This window comes from Schistocerca gregaria, chromosome 6 (genome assembly GCF_023897955.1).
Source record: "Schistocerca gregaria isolate iqSchGreg1 chromosome 6, iqSchGreg1.2, whole genome shotgun sequence".
Taxonomy (NCBI): domain Eukaryota; kingdom Metazoa; phylum Arthropoda; class Insecta; order Orthoptera; family Acrididae; genus Schistocerca; species Schistocerca gregaria.
The window spans coordinates 30476350-30493032 of record NC_064925.1 but is presented as its reverse complement, the minus strand read 5'-3'; the positions used below and the strand labels follow the sequence as shown (position 1 = coordinate 30493032).

General features: G+C 49.9%; 22 non-coding genes across 22 annotated transcripts; all 22 read right to left on the bottom strand.

The window, feature by feature from the left end:
• Positions 1 to 131: 131 nt before the first annotated feature.
• Positions 132 to 204, bottom strand: Trnaa-agc (transfer RNA alanine (anticodon AGC)). The gene has a single exon. It is a non-coding gene; the product is annotated as a tRNA-Ala (tRNA).
• Positions 205 to 617: 413 nt separating this feature from the next.
• On the bottom strand, positions 618 to 690 carry Trnaa-ugc (transfer RNA alanine (anticodon UGC)). The gene has a single exon. It is a non-coding gene; the product is annotated as a tRNA-Ala (tRNA).
• A 1006-nt stretch (positions 691 to 1696) lies between these two features.
• Positions 1697 to 1769, bottom strand: Trnaa-agc (transfer RNA alanine (anticodon AGC)). The gene has a single exon. It is a non-coding gene; the product is annotated as a tRNA-Ala (tRNA).
• A 413-nt stretch (positions 1770 to 2182) lies between these two features.
• Trnaa-ugc (transfer RNA alanine (anticodon UGC)) lies at positions 2183 to 2255 on the bottom strand. The gene has a single exon. It is a non-coding gene; the product is annotated as a tRNA-Ala (tRNA).
• Positions 2256 to 3261: 1006 nt separating this feature from the next.
• On the bottom strand, positions 3262 to 3334 carry Trnaa-agc (transfer RNA alanine (anticodon AGC)). Its single transcript has one exon. It is a non-coding gene; the product is annotated as a tRNA-Ala (tRNA).
• A 413-nt stretch (positions 3335 to 3747) lies between these two features.
• On the bottom strand, positions 3748 to 3820 carry Trnaa-ugc (transfer RNA alanine (anticodon UGC)). The gene has a single exon. It is a non-coding gene; the product is annotated as a tRNA-Ala (tRNA).
• Positions 3821 to 4826: 1006 nt separating this feature from the next.
• Positions 4827 to 4899, bottom strand: Trnaa-agc (transfer RNA alanine (anticodon AGC)). The gene has a single exon. It is a non-coding gene; the product is annotated as a tRNA-Ala (tRNA).
• Positions 4900 to 5312: 413 nt separating this feature from the next.
• On the bottom strand, positions 5313 to 5385 carry Trnaa-ugc (transfer RNA alanine (anticodon UGC)). Its single transcript has one exon. It is a non-coding gene; the product is annotated as a tRNA-Ala (tRNA).
• A 1006-nt stretch (positions 5386 to 6391) lies between these two features.
• Trnaa-agc (transfer RNA alanine (anticodon AGC)) lies at positions 6392 to 6464 on the bottom strand. The gene has a single exon. It is a non-coding gene; the product is annotated as a tRNA-Ala (tRNA).
• A 413-nt stretch (positions 6465 to 6877) lies between these two features.
• Trnaa-ugc (transfer RNA alanine (anticodon UGC)) lies at positions 6878 to 6950 on the bottom strand. The gene has a single exon. It is a non-coding gene; the product is annotated as a tRNA-Ala (tRNA).
• Positions 6951 to 7956: 1006 nt separating this feature from the next.
• Trnaa-agc (transfer RNA alanine (anticodon AGC)) lies at positions 7957 to 8029 on the bottom strand. Its single transcript has one exon. It is a non-coding gene; the product is annotated as a tRNA-Ala (tRNA).
• A 413-nt stretch (positions 8030 to 8442) lies between these two features.
• Trnaa-ugc (transfer RNA alanine (anticodon UGC)) lies at positions 8443 to 8515 on the bottom strand. The gene has a single exon. It is a non-coding gene; the product is annotated as a tRNA-Ala (tRNA).
• Positions 8516 to 9521: 1006 nt separating this feature from the next.
• On the bottom strand, positions 9522 to 9594 carry Trnaa-agc (transfer RNA alanine (anticodon AGC)). Its single transcript has one exon. It is a non-coding gene; the product is annotated as a tRNA-Ala (tRNA).
• Positions 9595 to 10007: 413 nt separating this feature from the next.
• On the bottom strand, positions 10008 to 10080 carry Trnaa-ugc (transfer RNA alanine (anticodon UGC)). Its single transcript has one exon. It is a non-coding gene; the product is annotated as a tRNA-Ala (tRNA).
• Positions 10081 to 11086: 1006 nt separating this feature from the next.
• Trnaa-agc (transfer RNA alanine (anticodon AGC)) lies at positions 11087 to 11159 on the bottom strand. Its single transcript has one exon. It is a non-coding gene; the product is annotated as a tRNA-Ala (tRNA).
• A 413-nt stretch (positions 11160 to 11572) lies between these two features.
• Trnaa-cgc (transfer RNA alanine (anticodon CGC)) lies at positions 11573 to 11645 on the bottom strand. Its single transcript has one exon. It is a non-coding gene; the product is annotated as a tRNA-Ala (tRNA).
• Positions 11646 to 12651: 1006 nt separating this feature from the next.
• On the bottom strand, positions 12652 to 12724 carry Trnaa-agc (transfer RNA alanine (anticodon AGC)). Its single transcript has one exon. It is a non-coding gene; the product is annotated as a tRNA-Ala (tRNA).
• Positions 12725 to 13137: 413 nt separating this feature from the next.
• On the bottom strand, positions 13138 to 13210 carry Trnaa-ugc (transfer RNA alanine (anticodon UGC)). Its single transcript has one exon. It is a non-coding gene; the product is annotated as a tRNA-Ala (tRNA).
• A 1006-nt stretch (positions 13211 to 14216) lies between these two features.
• Positions 14217 to 14289, bottom strand: Trnaa-agc (transfer RNA alanine (anticodon AGC)). The gene has a single exon. It is a non-coding gene; the product is annotated as a tRNA-Ala (tRNA).
• A 413-nt stretch (positions 14290 to 14702) lies between these two features.
• Trnaa-ugc (transfer RNA alanine (anticodon UGC)) lies at positions 14703 to 14775 on the bottom strand. Its single transcript has one exon. It is a non-coding gene; the product is annotated as a tRNA-Ala (tRNA).
• Positions 14776 to 15792: 1017 nt separating this feature from the next.
• On the bottom strand, positions 15793 to 15865 carry Trnaa-agc (transfer RNA alanine (anticodon AGC)). The gene has a single exon. It is a non-coding gene; the product is annotated as a tRNA-Ala (tRNA).
• Positions 15866 to 16278: 413 nt separating this feature from the next.
• On the bottom strand, positions 16279 to 16351 carry Trnaa-cgc (transfer RNA alanine (anticodon CGC)). The gene has a single exon. It is a non-coding gene; the product is annotated as a tRNA-Ala (tRNA).
• Positions 16352 to 16683: the final 332 nt, after the last annotated feature.

Below are 16683 nucleotides of genomic sequence, written 5' to 3'. Positions count from 1 at the left end.
TGCGCACGAATAACAGCTCGCTTGCCAATTGTGGATGCTAATCGTTCTCTTGTATCTGCCTAGACACATCTGCTGGCTGTGAATTACTCCACTTGCATGGCAAGGTGCGCATGTAGGGGTGTTAAAAATTCTGGAGGCGCTGGGTATCGATCCCAGTACCTCTCGCATGCTAAGCGAGCGCTCTACCATCTGAGCTACGCCCCCTCCATGATAAATTGTGCTACATACAGCAATATCAATGTCACAGACGCTTGCACTCCCATTATTCCGCAGACAAACACTACTCTCTATGTATCTGTGAGGGTGTCTTTCAGGTTTCGTGCATTCTGTATTGAATCGTAGTTGGCCACAATGGAAGTGGCACGCATCACGTCGAAAATAGAATTCGGACACCGCTCTGAGTAAGACGAACGTGTTGTCCACTCTCTAGACTTCAATGACGTTAAGCCGTGATACCTAAGACAGACCTGCACTCGATGACAGCCGGTCCCCACACATACATCTTGCTCTCCTTACGTCAGTATGCATCATACAAGTCTGTGACGCTGGCTTTGCAACATCTTGCGTGCTTTTAGGTTCGCCGCGATCAACACTTGGCATCCACTGACCACAAAACATGGAGGCGCCGGGGCTTGAACCCGGGACCTTTCACATGCAAAGCGAACGCTCTACCAACTGAGCTACGCCCCCATCCGCGACCAAACTGCGCTATTTTCCATTCCTTGAGACTCTGATGTGCACGGACACGATGCTTGGTTGGTTTGTAGCGCTGAAGGGACCAGAGTACAAAGGCGCGGACACGTTCATATACACAAGATTTCCAAGTAGTTTCGATGCTCTGGTATTACGAATGCAAATTCCGTCTGTTTTTAACGTCTTAAATTGAAAGGGGGGTCACAAATTGCTCCGTTTTCACTCCTTGTCGACAATCACACAGCACCTGAGGTAACAAGCACATCTCGAGCCCCATTCTGCACTCCACTGTTCATGCAAACTCAGTGCCTCGCTCTTTGCTACTGTGTACCACTCTTGTCGTCCAACTGCAAAACACTGGGCCACAACAAGTTTCCACGTCTCCATTGCACTGCGCAAACTACGAAACGCTCCCCAAACATGGCACTCGCCCATGCAGCCGACTTTTACGACTTTACACGACGCTCACGCTAGTGACAGCCTCATTTATAGTTCGACGTCGCCCCAAAGCGAATGAGCACATTTCGCCTACGGCTTAGGCCGCCCTCCTAGTGTGGCTGCTCGGTGTCTGCAGGCAGCGAGGGGCTGCAAGCTTCCTGCGTTCGCACCTATGTCACCTGTGCTTGCTTGTCAGAGACAGACTATCGCAAAACATACAAATCACTCCATGAACTGATTGCTACGGCATCTGTTATCAGAAGTCACAACTAGCAACACCAGTAGCAGCCGACTGCACGCAAAGAATAGGAATGTGCAGTGGGATTTACGTGAACCTGGCGTAAGGCAGATCTTTCCGACGTAGGCTTAAGAATGTTATGGGAACACTTGTACTGTTTGTAAATTAAGTGTAGGAGTTGGAGGAGGGTGCTTCCTGCGCACGAATAACAGCTCGCTTGGCAATTGTGGATGCTAATCGTTCTCTTGTATCTGCCTAGACACATCTGCTGGCTGTGAATTACTCCACTTGCATGGCAAGGTGCGCATGTAGGGGTGTTAAAAATTCTGGAGGCGCTGGGTATCGATCCCAGTACCTCTCGCATGCTAAGCGAGCGCTCTACCATCTGAGCTACGCCCCCTCCATGACAAATTGTGCTACATACAGCAATATCAATCTCACAGACGCTTGCACTCCCATTATTCCGCAGACAAACACTACTCTCTATGTATCTGTGAGGGTGTCTTTCAGGTTTCGTGCATTCTGTATTGAATCGTAGTTGGCCACAATGGAAGTGGCACGCATCACGTCGAAAATAGAATTCGGACACCGCTCTGAGTAAGACGAACGTGTTGTCCACTCTCTAGACTTCAATGACGTTAAGCCGTGATACCTAAGACAGACCTGCACTCGATGACAGCCGGTCCCCACACATACATCTTGCTCTCCTTACGTCAGTATGCATCATACAAGTCTGTGACGCTGGCTTTGCAACATCTTGCGTGCTTTTAGGTTCGCCGCGATCAACACTTGGCATCCACTGACCACAAAACATGGAGGCGCCGGGGCTTGAACCCGGGACCTTTCACATGCAAAGCGAACGCTCTACCAACTGAGCTACGCCCCCATCCGCGACCAAACTGCGCTATTCTCCATTCCTTGAGACTCTGATGTGCACGGACACGATGCTTGGTTGGTTTGTAGCGCTGAAGGGACCAGAGTACAAAGGCGCGGACACGTTCATATACACAAGAGTTCCAAGTAGTTTCGATGCTCTGGTATTACGAATGCAAATTACTTCTGTTTTTAACGTCTTAAATTGAAAGGGGGGTCACAAATTGCTCCGTTTTCACTCCTTGTCGACAATCACACAGCACCTGAGGTAACAAGCACATCTCGAGCCCCATTCTGCACTCCACTGTTCATGCAAACTCAGTGCCTCGCTCTTTGCTACTGTGTACCACTCTTGTCGTCCAACTGCAAAACACTTGGCCACAACAAGTTTCCACGTCTCCATTGCACTGCGCAAACTACGAAACGCTCCCCAAACATGGCACTCGCCCATGCAGCCGACTTTTACGACTTTACACGACGCTCACGCTAGTGACAGCCTCATTTATAGTTCGACGTCGCCCCAAAGCGAATGAGCACATTTCGCCTACGGCTTAGGCCGCCCTCCTAGTGTGGCTGCTCGGTGTCTGCAGGCAGCGAGGGGCTGCAAGCTTCCTGCGTTCGCACCTATGTCACCTGTGCTTGCTTGTCAGAGACAGACTATCGCAAAACATACAAATCACTCCATGAACTGATTGCTACGGCATCTGTTATCAGAAGTCACAACTAGCAACACCAGTAGCAGCCGACTGCACGCAAAGAATAGGAATGTGCAGTGGGATTTACGTGAACCTGGCGTAAGGCAGATCTTTCCGACGTAGGCTTAAGAATGTTATGGGAACACTTGTACTGTTTGTAAATTAAGTGTAGGAGTTGGAGGAGGGTGCTTCCTGCGCACGAATAACAGCTCGCTTGCCAATTGTGGATGCTAATCGTTCTCTTGTATCTGCCTAGACACATCTGCTGGCTGTGAATTACTCCACTTGCATGGCAAGGTGCGCATGTAGGGGTGTTAAAAATTCTGGAGGCGCTGGGTATCGATCCCAGTACCTCTCGCATGCTAAGCGAGCGCTCTACCATCTGAGCTACGCCCCCTCCATGATAAATTGTGCTACATACAGCAATATCAATGTCACAGACGCTTGCACTCCCATTATTCCGCAGACAAACACTACTCTCTATGTATCTGTGAGGGTGTCTTTCAGGTTTCGTGCATTCTGTATTGAATCGTAGTTGGCCACAATGGAAGTGGCACGCATCACGTCGAAAATAGAATTCGGACACCGCTCTGAGTAAGACGAACGTGTTGTCCACTCTCTAGACTTCAATGACGTTAAGCCGTGATACCTAAGACAGACCTGCACTCGATGACAGCCGGTCCCCACACATACATCTTGCTCTCCTTACGTCAGTATGCATCATACAAGTCTGTGACGCTGGCTTTGCAACATCTTGCGTGCTTTTAGGTTCGCCGCGATCAACACTTGGCATCCACTGACCACAAAACATGGAGGCGCCGGGGCTTGAACCCGGGACCTTTCACATGCAAAGCGAACGCTCTACCAACTGAGCTACGCCCCCATCCGCGACCAAACTGCGCTATTCTCCATTCCTTGAGACTCTGATGTGCACGGACACGATGCTTGGTTGGTTTGTAGCGCTGAAGGGACCAGAGTACAAAGGCGCGGACACGTTCATATACACAAGAGTTCCAAGTAGTTTCGATGCTCTGGTATTACGAATGCAAATTCCGTCTGTTTTTAACGTCTTAAATTGAAAGGGGGGTCACAAATTGCTCCGTTTTCACTCCTTGTCGACAATCACACAGCACCTGAGGTAACAAGCACATCTCGAGCCCCATTCTGCACTCCACTGTTCATGCAAACTCAGTGCCTCGCTCTTTGCTACTGTGTACCACTCTTGTCGTCCAACTGCAAAACACTTGGCCACAACAAGTTTCCACGTCTCCATTGCACTGCGCAAACTACGAAACGCTCCCCAAACATGGCACTCGCCCATGCATCCGACTTTTACGACTTTACACGACGCTCACGCTAGTGACAGCCTCATTTATAGTTCGACGTCGCCCCAAAGCGAATGAGCACATTTCGCCTACGGCTTAGGCCGCCCTCCTAGTGTGGCTGCTCGGTGTCTGCAGGCAGCGAGGGGCTGCAAGCTTCCTGCGTTCGCACCTATGTCACCTGTGCTTGCTTGTCAGAGACAGACTATCGCAAAACATACAAATCACTCCATGAACTGATTGCTACGGCATCTGTTATCAGAAGTCACAACTAGCAACACCAGTAGCAGCCGACTGCACGCAAAGAATAGGAATGTGCAGTGGGATTTACGTGAACCCGGCGTAAGGCAGATCTTTCCGACGTAGGCTTAAGAATGTTATGGGAACACTTGTACTTTTTGTAAATTAAGTGTAGGAGTTGGAGGAGGGTGCTTCCTGCGCACGAATAACAGCTCGCTTGCCAATTGTGGATGCTAATCGTTCTCTTGTATCTGCCTAGACACATCTGCTGGCTGTGAATTACTCCACTTGCATGGCAAGGTGCGCATGTAGGGGTGTTAAAAATTCTGGAGGCGCTGGGTATCGATCCCAGTACCTCTCGCATGCTAAGCGAGCGCTCTACCATCTGAGCTACGCCCCCTCCATGATAAATTGTGCTACATACAGCAATATCAATGTAACAGACGCTTGCACTCCCATTATTCCGCAGACAAACACTACTCTCTATGTATCTGTGAGGGTGTCTTTCAGGTTTCGTGCATTCTGTATTGAATCGTAGTTGGCCACAATGGAAGTGGCACGCATCACGTCGAAAATAGAATTCGGACACCGCTCTGAGTAAGACGAACGTGTTGTCCACTCTCTAGACTTCAACGACGTTAAGCCGTGATACCTAAGACAGACCTGCACTCGATGACAGCCGGTCCCCACACATACATCTTGCTCTCCTTACGTCAGTATGCATCATACAAGTCTGTGACGCTGGCTTTGCAACATCTTGCGTGCTTTTAGGTTCGCCGCGATCAACACTTGGCATCCACTGACCACAAAACATGGAGGCGCCGGGGCTTGAACCCGGGACCTTTCACATGCAAAGCGAACGCTCTACCAACTGAGCTACGCCCCCATCCGCGACCAAACTGCGCTATTCTCCACTCCTTGAGACTCTGATGTGCACGGACACGATGCTTGGTTGGTTTGTAGCGCTGAAGGGACCAGAGTACAAAGGCGCGGACACGTTCATATACACAAGAGTTCCAAGTAGTTTCGATGCTCTGGTATTACGAATGCAACTTCCGTCTGTTTTTAACGTCTTAAATTGAAAGGGGGGTCACAAATTGCTCCGTTTTCACTCCTTGTCGACAATCACACAGCACCTGAGGTAACAAGCACATCTCGAGCCCCATTCTGCACTCCACTGTTCATGCAAACTCAGTGCCTCGCTCTTTGCTACTGTGTACCACTCTTGTCGTCCAACTGCAAAACACTGGGCCACAACAAGTTTCCACGTCTCCATTGCACTGCGCAAACTACGAAACGCTCCCCAAACATGGCACTCGCCCATGCAGCCGACTTTTACGACTTTACACGACGCTCACGCTAGTGACAGCCTCATTTATAGTTCGACGTCGCCCCAAAGCGAATGAGCACATTTCGCCTACGGCTTAGGCCGCCCTCCTAGTGTGGCTGCTCGGTGTCTGCAGGCAGCGAGGGGCTGCAAGCTTCCTGCGTTCGCACCTATGTCACCTGTGCTTGCTTGTCAGAGACAGACTATCGCAAAACATACAAATCACTCCATGAACTGATTGCTACGGCATCTGTTATCAGAAGTCACAACTAGCAACACCAGTAGCAGCCGACTGCACGCAAAGAATAGGAATGTGCAGTGGGATTTACGTGAACCCGGCGTAAGGCAGATCTTTCCGACGTAGGCTTAAGAATGTTATGGGAACACTTGTACTGTTTGTAAATTAAGTGTAGGAGTTGGAGGAGGGTGCTTCCTGCGCACGAATAACAGCTCGCTTGCCAATTGTGGATGCTAATCGTTCTCTTGTATCTGCCTAGACACATCTGCTGGCTGTGAATTACTCCACTTGCATGGCAAGGTGCGCATGTAGGGGTGTTAAAAATTCTGGAGGCGCTGGGTATCGATCCCAGTACCTCTCGCATGCTAAGCGAGCGCTCTACCATCTGAGCTACGCCCCCTCCATGATAAATTGTGCTACATACAGCAATATCAATGTAACAGACGCTTGCACTCCCATTATTCCGCAGACAAACACTACTCTCTATGTATCTGTGAGAGTGTCTTTCAGGTTTCGTGCATTCTGTATTGAATCGTAGTTGGCCACAATGGAAGTGGCACGCATCACGTCGAAAATAGAATTCGGACACCGCTCTGAGTAAGACGAACGTGTTGTCCACTCTCTAGACTTCAATGACGTTAAGCCGTGATACCTAAGACAGACCTGCACTCGATGACAGCCGGTCCCCACACATACATCTTGCTCTCCTTACGTCAGTATGCATCATACAAGTCTGTGACGCTGGCTTTGCAACATCTTGCGTGCTTTTAGGTTCGCCGCGATCAACACTTGGCATCCACTGACCACAAAACATGGAGGCGCCGGGGCTTGAACCCGGGACCTTTCACATGCAAAGCGAACGCTCTACCAACTGAGCTACGCCCCCATCCGCGACCAAACTGCGCTATTCTCCATTCCTTGAGACTCTGATGTGCACGGACACGATGCTTGGTTGGTTTGTAGCGCTGAAGGGACCAGAGTACAAAGGCGCGGACACGTTCATATACACAAGAGTTCCAAGTAGTTTCGATGCTCTGGTATTACGAATGCAAATTCCTTCTGTTTTTAACGTCTTAAATTGAAAGGGGGGTCACAAATTGCTCCGTTTTCACTCCTTGTCGACAATCACACAGCACCTGAGGTAACAAGCACATCTCGAGCCCCATTCTGCACTCCACTGTTCATGCAAACTCAGTGCCTCGCTCTTTGCTACTGTGTACCACTCTTGTCGTCCAACTGCAAAACACTGGGCCACAACAAGTTTCCACGTCTCCATTGCACTGCGCAAACTACGAAACGCTCCCCAAACATGGCACTCGCCCATGCAGCCGACTTTTACGACTTCACGCAACGCTCACGCTAGTGACAGCCTCATTTATAGTTCGACGTCGCCCCAAAGCGAATGAGCACATTTCGCCTACGGCTTAGGCCGCCCTCCTAGTGTGGCTGCTCGGTGTCTGCAGGCAGCGAGGGGCTGCAAGCTTCCTGCGTTCGCACCTATGTCACCTGTGCTTGCTTGTCAGAGACAGACTATCGCAAAACATACAAATCACTCCATGAACTGATTGCTACGGCATCTGTTATCAGAAGTCACAACTAGCAACACCAGTAGCAGCCGACTGCACGCAAAGAATAGGAATGTGCAGTAGGATTTACGTGAACCTGGCGTAAGGCAGATCTTTCCGACGTAGGCTTAAGAATGTTATGGGAACACTTGTACTGTTTGTAAATTAAGTGTACGAGTTGGAGGAGGGTGCTTCCTGCGCACGAATAACAGCTCGCTTGCCAATTGTGGATGCTAATCGTTCTCTTGTATCTGCCTAGACACATCTGCTGGCTGTGAATTACTCCACTTGCATGGCAAGGTGCGCATGTAGGGGTGTTAAAAATTCTGGAGGCGCTGGGTATCGATCCCAGTACCTCTCGCATGCTAAGCGAGCGCTCTACCATCTGAGCTACGCCCCCTCCATGATAAATTGTGCTACATACAGCAATATCAATGTCACAGACGCTTGCACTCCCATTATTCCGCAGGCAAACACTACTCTCTATGTATCTGTGAGGGTGTCTTTCAGGTTTCGTGCATTCTGTATTGAATCGTAGTTGGCCACAATGGAAGTGGCACGCATCACGTCGAAAATAGAATTCGGACACCGCTCTGAGTAAGACGAACGTGTTGTCCACTCTCTAGACTTCAATGACGTTAAGCCGTGATACCTAAGACAGACCTGCACTCGATGACAGCCGGTCCCCACACATACATCTTGCTCTCCTTACGTCAGTATGCATCATACAAGTCTGTGACGCTGGCTTTGCAACATCTTGCGTGCTTTTAGGTTCGCCGCGATCAACACTTGGCATCCACTGACCACAAAACATGGAGGCGCCGGGGCTTGAACCCGGGACCTTTCACATGCAAAGCGAACGCTCTACCAACTGAGCTACGCCCCCATCCGCGACCAAACTGCGCTATTCTCCATTCCTTGAGACTCTGATGTGCACGGACACGATGCTTGGTTGGTTTGTAGCGCTGAAGGGACCAGAGTACAAAGGCGCGGACACGTTCATATACACAAGAGTTCCAAGTAGTTTCGATGCTCTGGTATTACGAATGCAAATTCCTTCTGTTTTTAACGTCTTAAATTGAAAGGGGGGTCACAAATTGCTCCGTTTTCACTCCTTGTCGACAATCACACAGCACCTGAGGTAACAAGCACATCTCGAGCCCCATTCTGCACTCCACTGTTCATGCAAACTCAGTGCCTCGCTCTTTGCTACTGTGTACCACTCTTGTCGTCCAACTGCAAAACACTTGGCCACAACAAGTTTCCACGTCTCCATTGCACTGCGCAAACTACGAAACGCTCCCCAAACATGGCACTCGCCCATGCAGCCGACTTTTACGACTTTACACGACGCTCACGCTAGTGACAGCCTCATTTATAGTTCGACGTCGCCCCAAAGCGAATGAGCACATTTCGCCTACGGCTTAGGCCGCCCTCCTAGTGTGGCTGCTCGGTGTCTGCAGGCAGCGAGGGGCTGCAAGCTTCCTGCGTTCGCACCTATGTCACCTGTGCTTGCTTGTCAGAGACAGACTATCGCAAAACATACAAATCACTCCATGAACTGATTGCTACGGCATCTGTTATCAGAAGTCACAACTAGCAACACCAGTAGCAGCCGACTGCACGCAAAGAATAGGAATGTGCAGTGGGATTTACGTGAACCTGGCGTAAGGCAGATCTTTCCGACGTAGGCTTAAGAATGTTATGGGAACACTTGTACTGTTTGTAAATTAAGTGTAGGAGTTGGAGGAGGGTGCTTCCTGCGCACGAATAACAGCTCGCTTGCCAATTGTGGATGCTAATCGTTCTCTTGTATCTGCCTAGACACATCTGCTGGCTGTGAATTACTCCACTTGCATGGCAAGGTGCGCATGTAGGGGTGTTAAAAATTCTGGAGGCGCTGGGTATCGATCCCAGTACCTCTCGCATGCTAAGCGAGCGCTCTACCATCTGAGCTACGCCCCCTCCATGATAAATTGTGCTACATACAGCAATATCAATGTCACAGACGCTTGCACTCCCATTATTCCGCAGACAAACACTACTCTCTATGTATCTGTGAGGGTGTCTTTCAGGTTTCGTGCATTCTGTATTGAATCGTAGTTGGCCACAATGGAAGTGGCACGCATCACGTCGAAAATAGAATTCGGACACCGCTCTGAGTAAGACGAACGTGTTGTCCACTCTCTAGACTTCAATGACGTTAAGCCGTGATACCTAAGACAGACCTGCACTCGATGACAGCCGGTCCCCACACATACATCTTGCTCTCCTTACGTCAGTATGCATCATACAAGTCTGTGACGCTGGCTTTGCAACATCTTGCGTGCTTTTAGGTTCGCCGCGATCAACACTTGGCATCCACTGACCACAAAACATGGAGGCGCCGGGGCTTGAACCCGGGACCTTTCACATGCAAAGCGAACGCTCTACCAACTGAGCTACGCCCCCATCCGGGACCAAACTGCGCTATTCTCCATTCCTTGAGACTCTGATGTGCACGGACACGATGCTTGGTTGGTTTGTAGCGCTGAAGGGACCAGAGTACAAAGGCGCGGACACGTTCATATACACAAGAGTTCCAAGTAGTTTCGATGCTCTGGTATTACGAATGCAAATTCCGTCTGTTTTTAACGTCTTAAATTGAAAGGGGGGTCACAAATTGCTCCGTTTTCACTCCTTGTCGACAATCACACAGCACCTGAGGTAACAAGCACATCTCGAGCCCCATTCTGCACTCCACTGTTCATGCAAACTCAGTGCCTCGCTCTTTGCTACTGTGTACCACTCTTGTCGTCCAACTGCAAAACACTGGGCCACAACAAGTTTCCATGTCTCCATTGCACTGCGCAAACTACGAAACGCTCCCCAAACATGGCACTCGCCCATGCAGCCGACTTTTACGACTTTACAGGACGCTCACGCTAGTGACAGCCTCATTTATAGTTCGACGTCGCCCCAAAGCGAATGAGCACATTTCGCCTACGGCTTAGGCCGCCCTCCTAGTGTGGCTGCTCGGTGTCTGCAGGCAGCGAGGGGCTGCAAGCTTCCTGCGTTCGCACCTATGTCACCTGTGCTTGCTTGTCAGAGACAGACTATCGCAAAACATACAAATCACTCCATGAACTGATTGCTACGGCATCTGTTATCAGAAGTCACAACTAGCAACACCAGTAGCAGCCGACTGCACGCAAAGAATAGGAATGTGCAGTGGGATTTACGTGAACCCGGCGTAAGGCAGATCTTTCCGACGTAGGCTTAAGAATGTTATGGGAACACTTGTACTGTTTGTAAATTAAGTGTAGGAGTTGGAGGAGGGTGCTTCCTGCGCACGAATAACAGCTCGCTTGCCAATTGTGGATGCTAATCGTTCTCTTGTATCTGCCTAGACACATCTGCTGGCTGTGAATTACTCCACTTGCATGGCAAGGTGCGCATGTAGGGGTGTTAAAAATTCTGGAGGCGCTGGGTATCGATCCCAGTACCTCTCGCATGCTAAGCGAGCGCTCTACCATCTGAGCTACGCCCCCTCCATGATAAATTGTGCAACATACAGCAATATCAATGTAACAGACGCTTGCACTCCCATTATTCCGCAGACAAACACTACTCTCTATGTATCTGTGAGGGTGTCTTTCAGGTTTCGTGCATTCTGTATTGAATCGTAGTTGGCCACAATGGAAGTGGCACGCATCACGTCGAAAATAGAATTCGGACACCGCTCTGAGTAAGACGAACGTGTTGTCCACTCTCTAGACTTCAACGACGTTAAGCCGTGATACCTAAGACAGACCTGCACTCGATGACAGCCGGTCCCCACACATACATCTTGCTCTCCTTACGTCAGTATGCATCATACAAGTCTGTGACGCTGGCTTTGCAACATCTTGCGTGCTTTTAGGTTCGCCGCGATCAACACTTGGCATCCACTGACCACAAAACATGGAGGCGCCGGGGCTTGAACCCGGGACCTTTCACATGCGAAGCGAACGCTCTACCAACTGAGCTACGCCCCCATCCGCGACCAAACTGCGCTATTCTCCACTCCTTGAGACTCTGATGTGCACGGACACGATGCTTGGTTGGTTTGTAGCGCTGAAGGGACCAGAGTACAAAGGCGCGGACACGTTCATATACACAAGAGTTCCAAGTAGTTTCGATGCTCTGGTATTACGAATGCAACTTCCGTCTGTTTTTAACGTCTTAAATTGAAAGGGGGGTCACAAATTGCTCCGTTTTCACTCCTTGTCGACAATCACACAGCACCTGAGGTAACAAGCACATCTCGAGCCCCATTCTGCACTCCACTGTTCATGCAAACTCAGTGCCTCGCTCTTTGCTACTGTGTACCACTCTTGTCGTCCAACTGCAAAACACTGGGCCACAACAAGTTTCCACGTCTCCATTGCACTGCGCAAACTACGAAACGCTCCCCAAACATGGCACTCGCCCATGCAGCCGACTTTTACGACTTTACACGACGCTCACGCTAGGGACAGCCTCATTTATAGTTCGACGTCGCCCCAAAGCGAATGAGCACATTTCGCCTACGGCTTAGGCCGCCCTCCTAGTGTGGCTGCTCGGTGTCTGCAGGCAGCGAGGGGCTGCAAGCTTCCTGCGTTCGCACCTATGTCACCTGTGCTTGCTTGTCAGAGACAGACTATCGCAAAACATACAAATCACTCCATGAACTGATTGCTACGGCATCTGTTATCAGAAGTCACAACTAGCAACACCAGTAGCAGCCGACTGCACGCAAAGAATAGGAATGTGCAGTGGGATTTACGTGAACCCGGCGTAAGGCAGATCTTTCCGACGTAGGCTTAAGAATGTTATGGGAACACTTGTACTTTTTGTAAATTAAGTGTAGGAGTTGGAGGAGGGTGCTTCCTGCGCACGAATAACAGCTCGCTTGCCAATTGTGGATGCTAATCGTTCTCTTGTATCTGCCTAGACACATCTGCTGGCTGTGAATTACTCCACTTGCATGGCAAGGTGCGCATGTAGGGGTGTTAAAAATTCTGGAGGCGCTGGGTATCGATCCCAGTACCTCTCGCATGCTAAGCGAGCGCTCTACCATCTGAGCTACGCCCCCTCCATGATAAATTGTGCTACATACAGCAATATCAATGTAACAGACGCTTGCACTCCCATTATTCCGCAGACAAACACTACTCTCTATGTATCTGTGAGGGTGTCTTTCAGGTTTCGTGCATTCTGTATTGAATCGTAGTTGGCCACAATGGAAGTGGCACGCATCACGTCGAAAATAGAATTCGGACACCGCTCTGAGTAAGACGAACGTGTTGTCCACTCTCTAGACTTCAACGACGTTAAGCCGTGATACCTAAGACAGACCTGCACTCGATGACAGCCGGTCCCCACACATACATCTTGCTCTCCTTACGTCAGTATGCATCATACAAGTCTGTGACGCTGGCTTTGCAACATCTTGCGTGCTTTTAGGTTCGCCGCGATCAACACTTGGCATCCACTGACCACAAAACATGGAGGCGCCGGGGCTTGAACCCGGGACCTTTCACATGCAAAGCGAACGCTCTACCAACTGAGCTACGCCCCCATCCGCGACCAAACTGCGCTATTCTCCACTCCTTGAGACTCTGATGTGCACGGACACGATGCTTGGTTGGTTTGTAGCGCTGAAGGGACCAGAGTACAAAGGCGCGGACACGTTCATATACACAAGAGTTCCAAGTAGTTTCGATGCTCTGGTATTACGAATGCAACTTCCGTCTGTTTTTAACGTCTTAAATTGAAAGGGGGGTCACAAATTGCTCCGTTTTCACTCCTTGTCGACAATCACACAGCACCTGAGGTAACAAGCACATCTCGAGCCCCATTCTGCACTCCACTGTTCATGCAAACTCAGTGCCTCGCTCTTTGCTACTGTGTACCACTCTTGTCGTCCAACTGCAAAACACTGGGCCACAACAAGTTTCCACGTCTCCATTGCACTGCGCAAACTACGAAACGCTCCCCAAACATGGCACTCGCCCATGCAGCCGACTTTTACGACTTTACACGACGCTCACGCTAGTGACAGCCTCATTTATAGTTCGACGTCGCCCCAAAGCGAATGAGCACATTTCGCCTACGGCTTAGGCCGCCCTCCTAGTGTGGCTGCTCGGTGTCTGCAGGCAGCGAGGGGCTGCAAGCTTCCTGCGTTCGCACCTATGTCACCTGTGCTTGCTTGTCAGAGACAGACTATCGCAAAACATACAAATCACTCCATGAACTGATTGCTACGGCATCTGTTATCAGAAGTCACAACTAGCAACACCAGTAGCAGCCGACTGCACGCAAAGAATAGGAATGTGCAGTGGGATTTACGTGAACCCGGCGTAAGGCAGATCTTTCCGACGTAGGCTTAAGAATGTTATGGGAACACTTGTACTGTTTGTAAATTAAGTGTAGGAGTTGGAGGAGGGTGCTTCCTGCGCACGAATAACAGCTCGCTTGCCAATTGTGGATGCTAATCGTTCTCTTGTATCTGCCTAGACACATCTGCTGGCTGTGAATTACTCCACTTGCATGGCAAGGTGCGCATGTAGGGGTGTTAAAAATTCTGGAGGCGCTGGGTATCGATCCCAGTACCTCTCGCATGCTAAGCGAGCGCTCTACCACCTGAGCTACGCCCCCTCCATGATAAATTGTGCTACATACAGCAATATCAATGTAACAGACGCTTGCACTCCCATTATTCCGCAGACAAACACTACTCTCTATGTATCTGTGAGGGTGTCTTTCAGGTTTCGTGCATTCTGTATTGAATCGTAGTTGGCCACAATGGAAGTGGCACGCATCACGTCGAAAATAGAATTCGGACACCGCTCTGAGTAAGACGAACGTGTTGTCCACTCTCTAGACTTCAATGACGTTAAGCCGTGATACCTAAGACAGACCTGCACTCGATGACAGCCGGTCCCCACACATACATCTTGCTCTCCTTACGTCAGTATGCATCATACAAGTCTGTGACGCTGGCTTTGCAACATCTTGCGTGCTTTTAGGTTCGCCGCGATCAACACTTGGCATCCACTGACCACAAAACATGGAGGCGCCGGGGCTTGAACCCGGGACCTTTCACATGCAAAGCGAACGCTCTACCAACTGAGCTACGCCCCCATCCGCGACCAAACTGCGCTATTCTCCATTCCTTGAGACTCTGATGTGCACGGACACGATGCTTGGTTGGTTTGTAGCGCTGAAGGGACCAGAGTACAAAGGCGCGGACACGTTCATATACACAAGAGTTCCAAGTAGTTTCGATGCTCTGGTATTACGAATGCAAATTCCGTCTGTTTTTAACGTCTTAAATTGAAAGGGGGGTCACAAATTGCTCCGTTTTCACTCCTTGTCGACAATCACACAGCACCTGAGGTAACAAGCACATCTCGAGCCCCATTCTGCACTCCACTGTTCATGCAAACTCAGTGCCTCGCTCTTTGCTACTGTGTACCACTCTTGTCGTCCAACTGCAAAACACTGGGCCACAACAAGTTTCCACGTCTCCATTGCACTGCGCAAACTACGAAACGCTCCCCAAACATGGCACTCGCCCATGCAGCCGACTTTTACGACTTTACACGACGCTCACGCAACGCTCACGCTAGTGACAGCCTCATTTATAGTTCGACGTCGCCCCAAAGCGAATGAGCACATTTCGCCTACGGCTTAGGCCGCCCTCCTAGTGTGGCTGCTCGGTGTCTGCAGGCAGCGAGGGGCTGCAAGCTTCCTGCGTTCGCACCTATGTCACCTGTGCTTGCTTGTCAGAGACAGACTATCGCAAAACATACAAATCACTCCATGAACTGATTGCTACGGCATCTGTTATCAGAAGTCACAACTAGCAACACCAGTAGCAGCCGACTGCACGCAAAGAATAGGAATGTGCAGTGGGATTTACGTGAACCTGGCGTAAGGCAGATCTTTCCGACGTAGGCTTAAGAATGTTATGGGAACACTTGTACTGTTTGTAAATTAAGTGTAGGAGTTGGAGGAGGGTGCTTCCTGCGCACGAATAACAGCTCGCTTGCCAATTGTGGATGCTAATCGTTCTCTTGTATCTGCCTAGACACATCTGCTGGCTGTGAATTACTCCACTTGCATGGCAAGGTGCGCATGTAGGGGTGTTAAAAATTCTGGAGGCGCTGGGTATCGATCCCAGTACCTCTCGCATGCTAAGCGAGCGCTCTACCATCTGAGCTACGCCCCCTCCATGATAAATTGTGCTACATACAGCAATATCAATGTCACAGACGCTTGCACTCCCATTATTCCGCAGACAAACACTACTCTCTATGTATCTGTGAGGGTGTCTTTCAGGTTTCGTGCATTCTGTATTGAATCGTAGTTGGCCACAATGGAAGTGGCACGCATCACGTCGAAAATAGAATTCGGACACCGCTCTGAGTAAGACGAACGTGTTGTCCACTCTCTAGACTTCAATGACGTTAAGCCGTGATACCTAAGACAGACCTGCACTCGATGACAGCCGGTCCCCACACATACATCTTGCTCTCCTTACGTCAGTATGCATCATACAAGTCTGTGACGCTGGCTTTGCAACATCTTGCGTGCTTTTAGGTTCGCCGCGATCAACACTTGGCATCCACTGACCACAAAACATGGAGGCGCCGGGGCTTGAACCCGGGACCTTTCACATGCGAAGCGAACGCTCTACCAACTGAGCTACGCCCCCATCCGCGACCAAACTGCGCTATTCTCCATTCCTTGAGACTCTGATGTGCACGGACACGATGCTTGGTTGGTTTGTAGCGCTGAAGGGACCAGAGTACAAAGGCGCGGACACGTTCATATACACAAGAGTTCCAAGTAGTTTCGATGCTCTGGTATTACGAATGCAAATTCCGTCTGTTTTTAACGTCTTAAATTGAAAGGGGGGTCACAAATTGCTCCGTTTTCACTCCTTGTCGACAATCACACAGCACCTGAGGTAACAAGCACATCTCGAGCCCCATTCTGCACTCCACTGTTCATGCAAACTCAGTGCCTCGCTCTTTGCTACTGTGT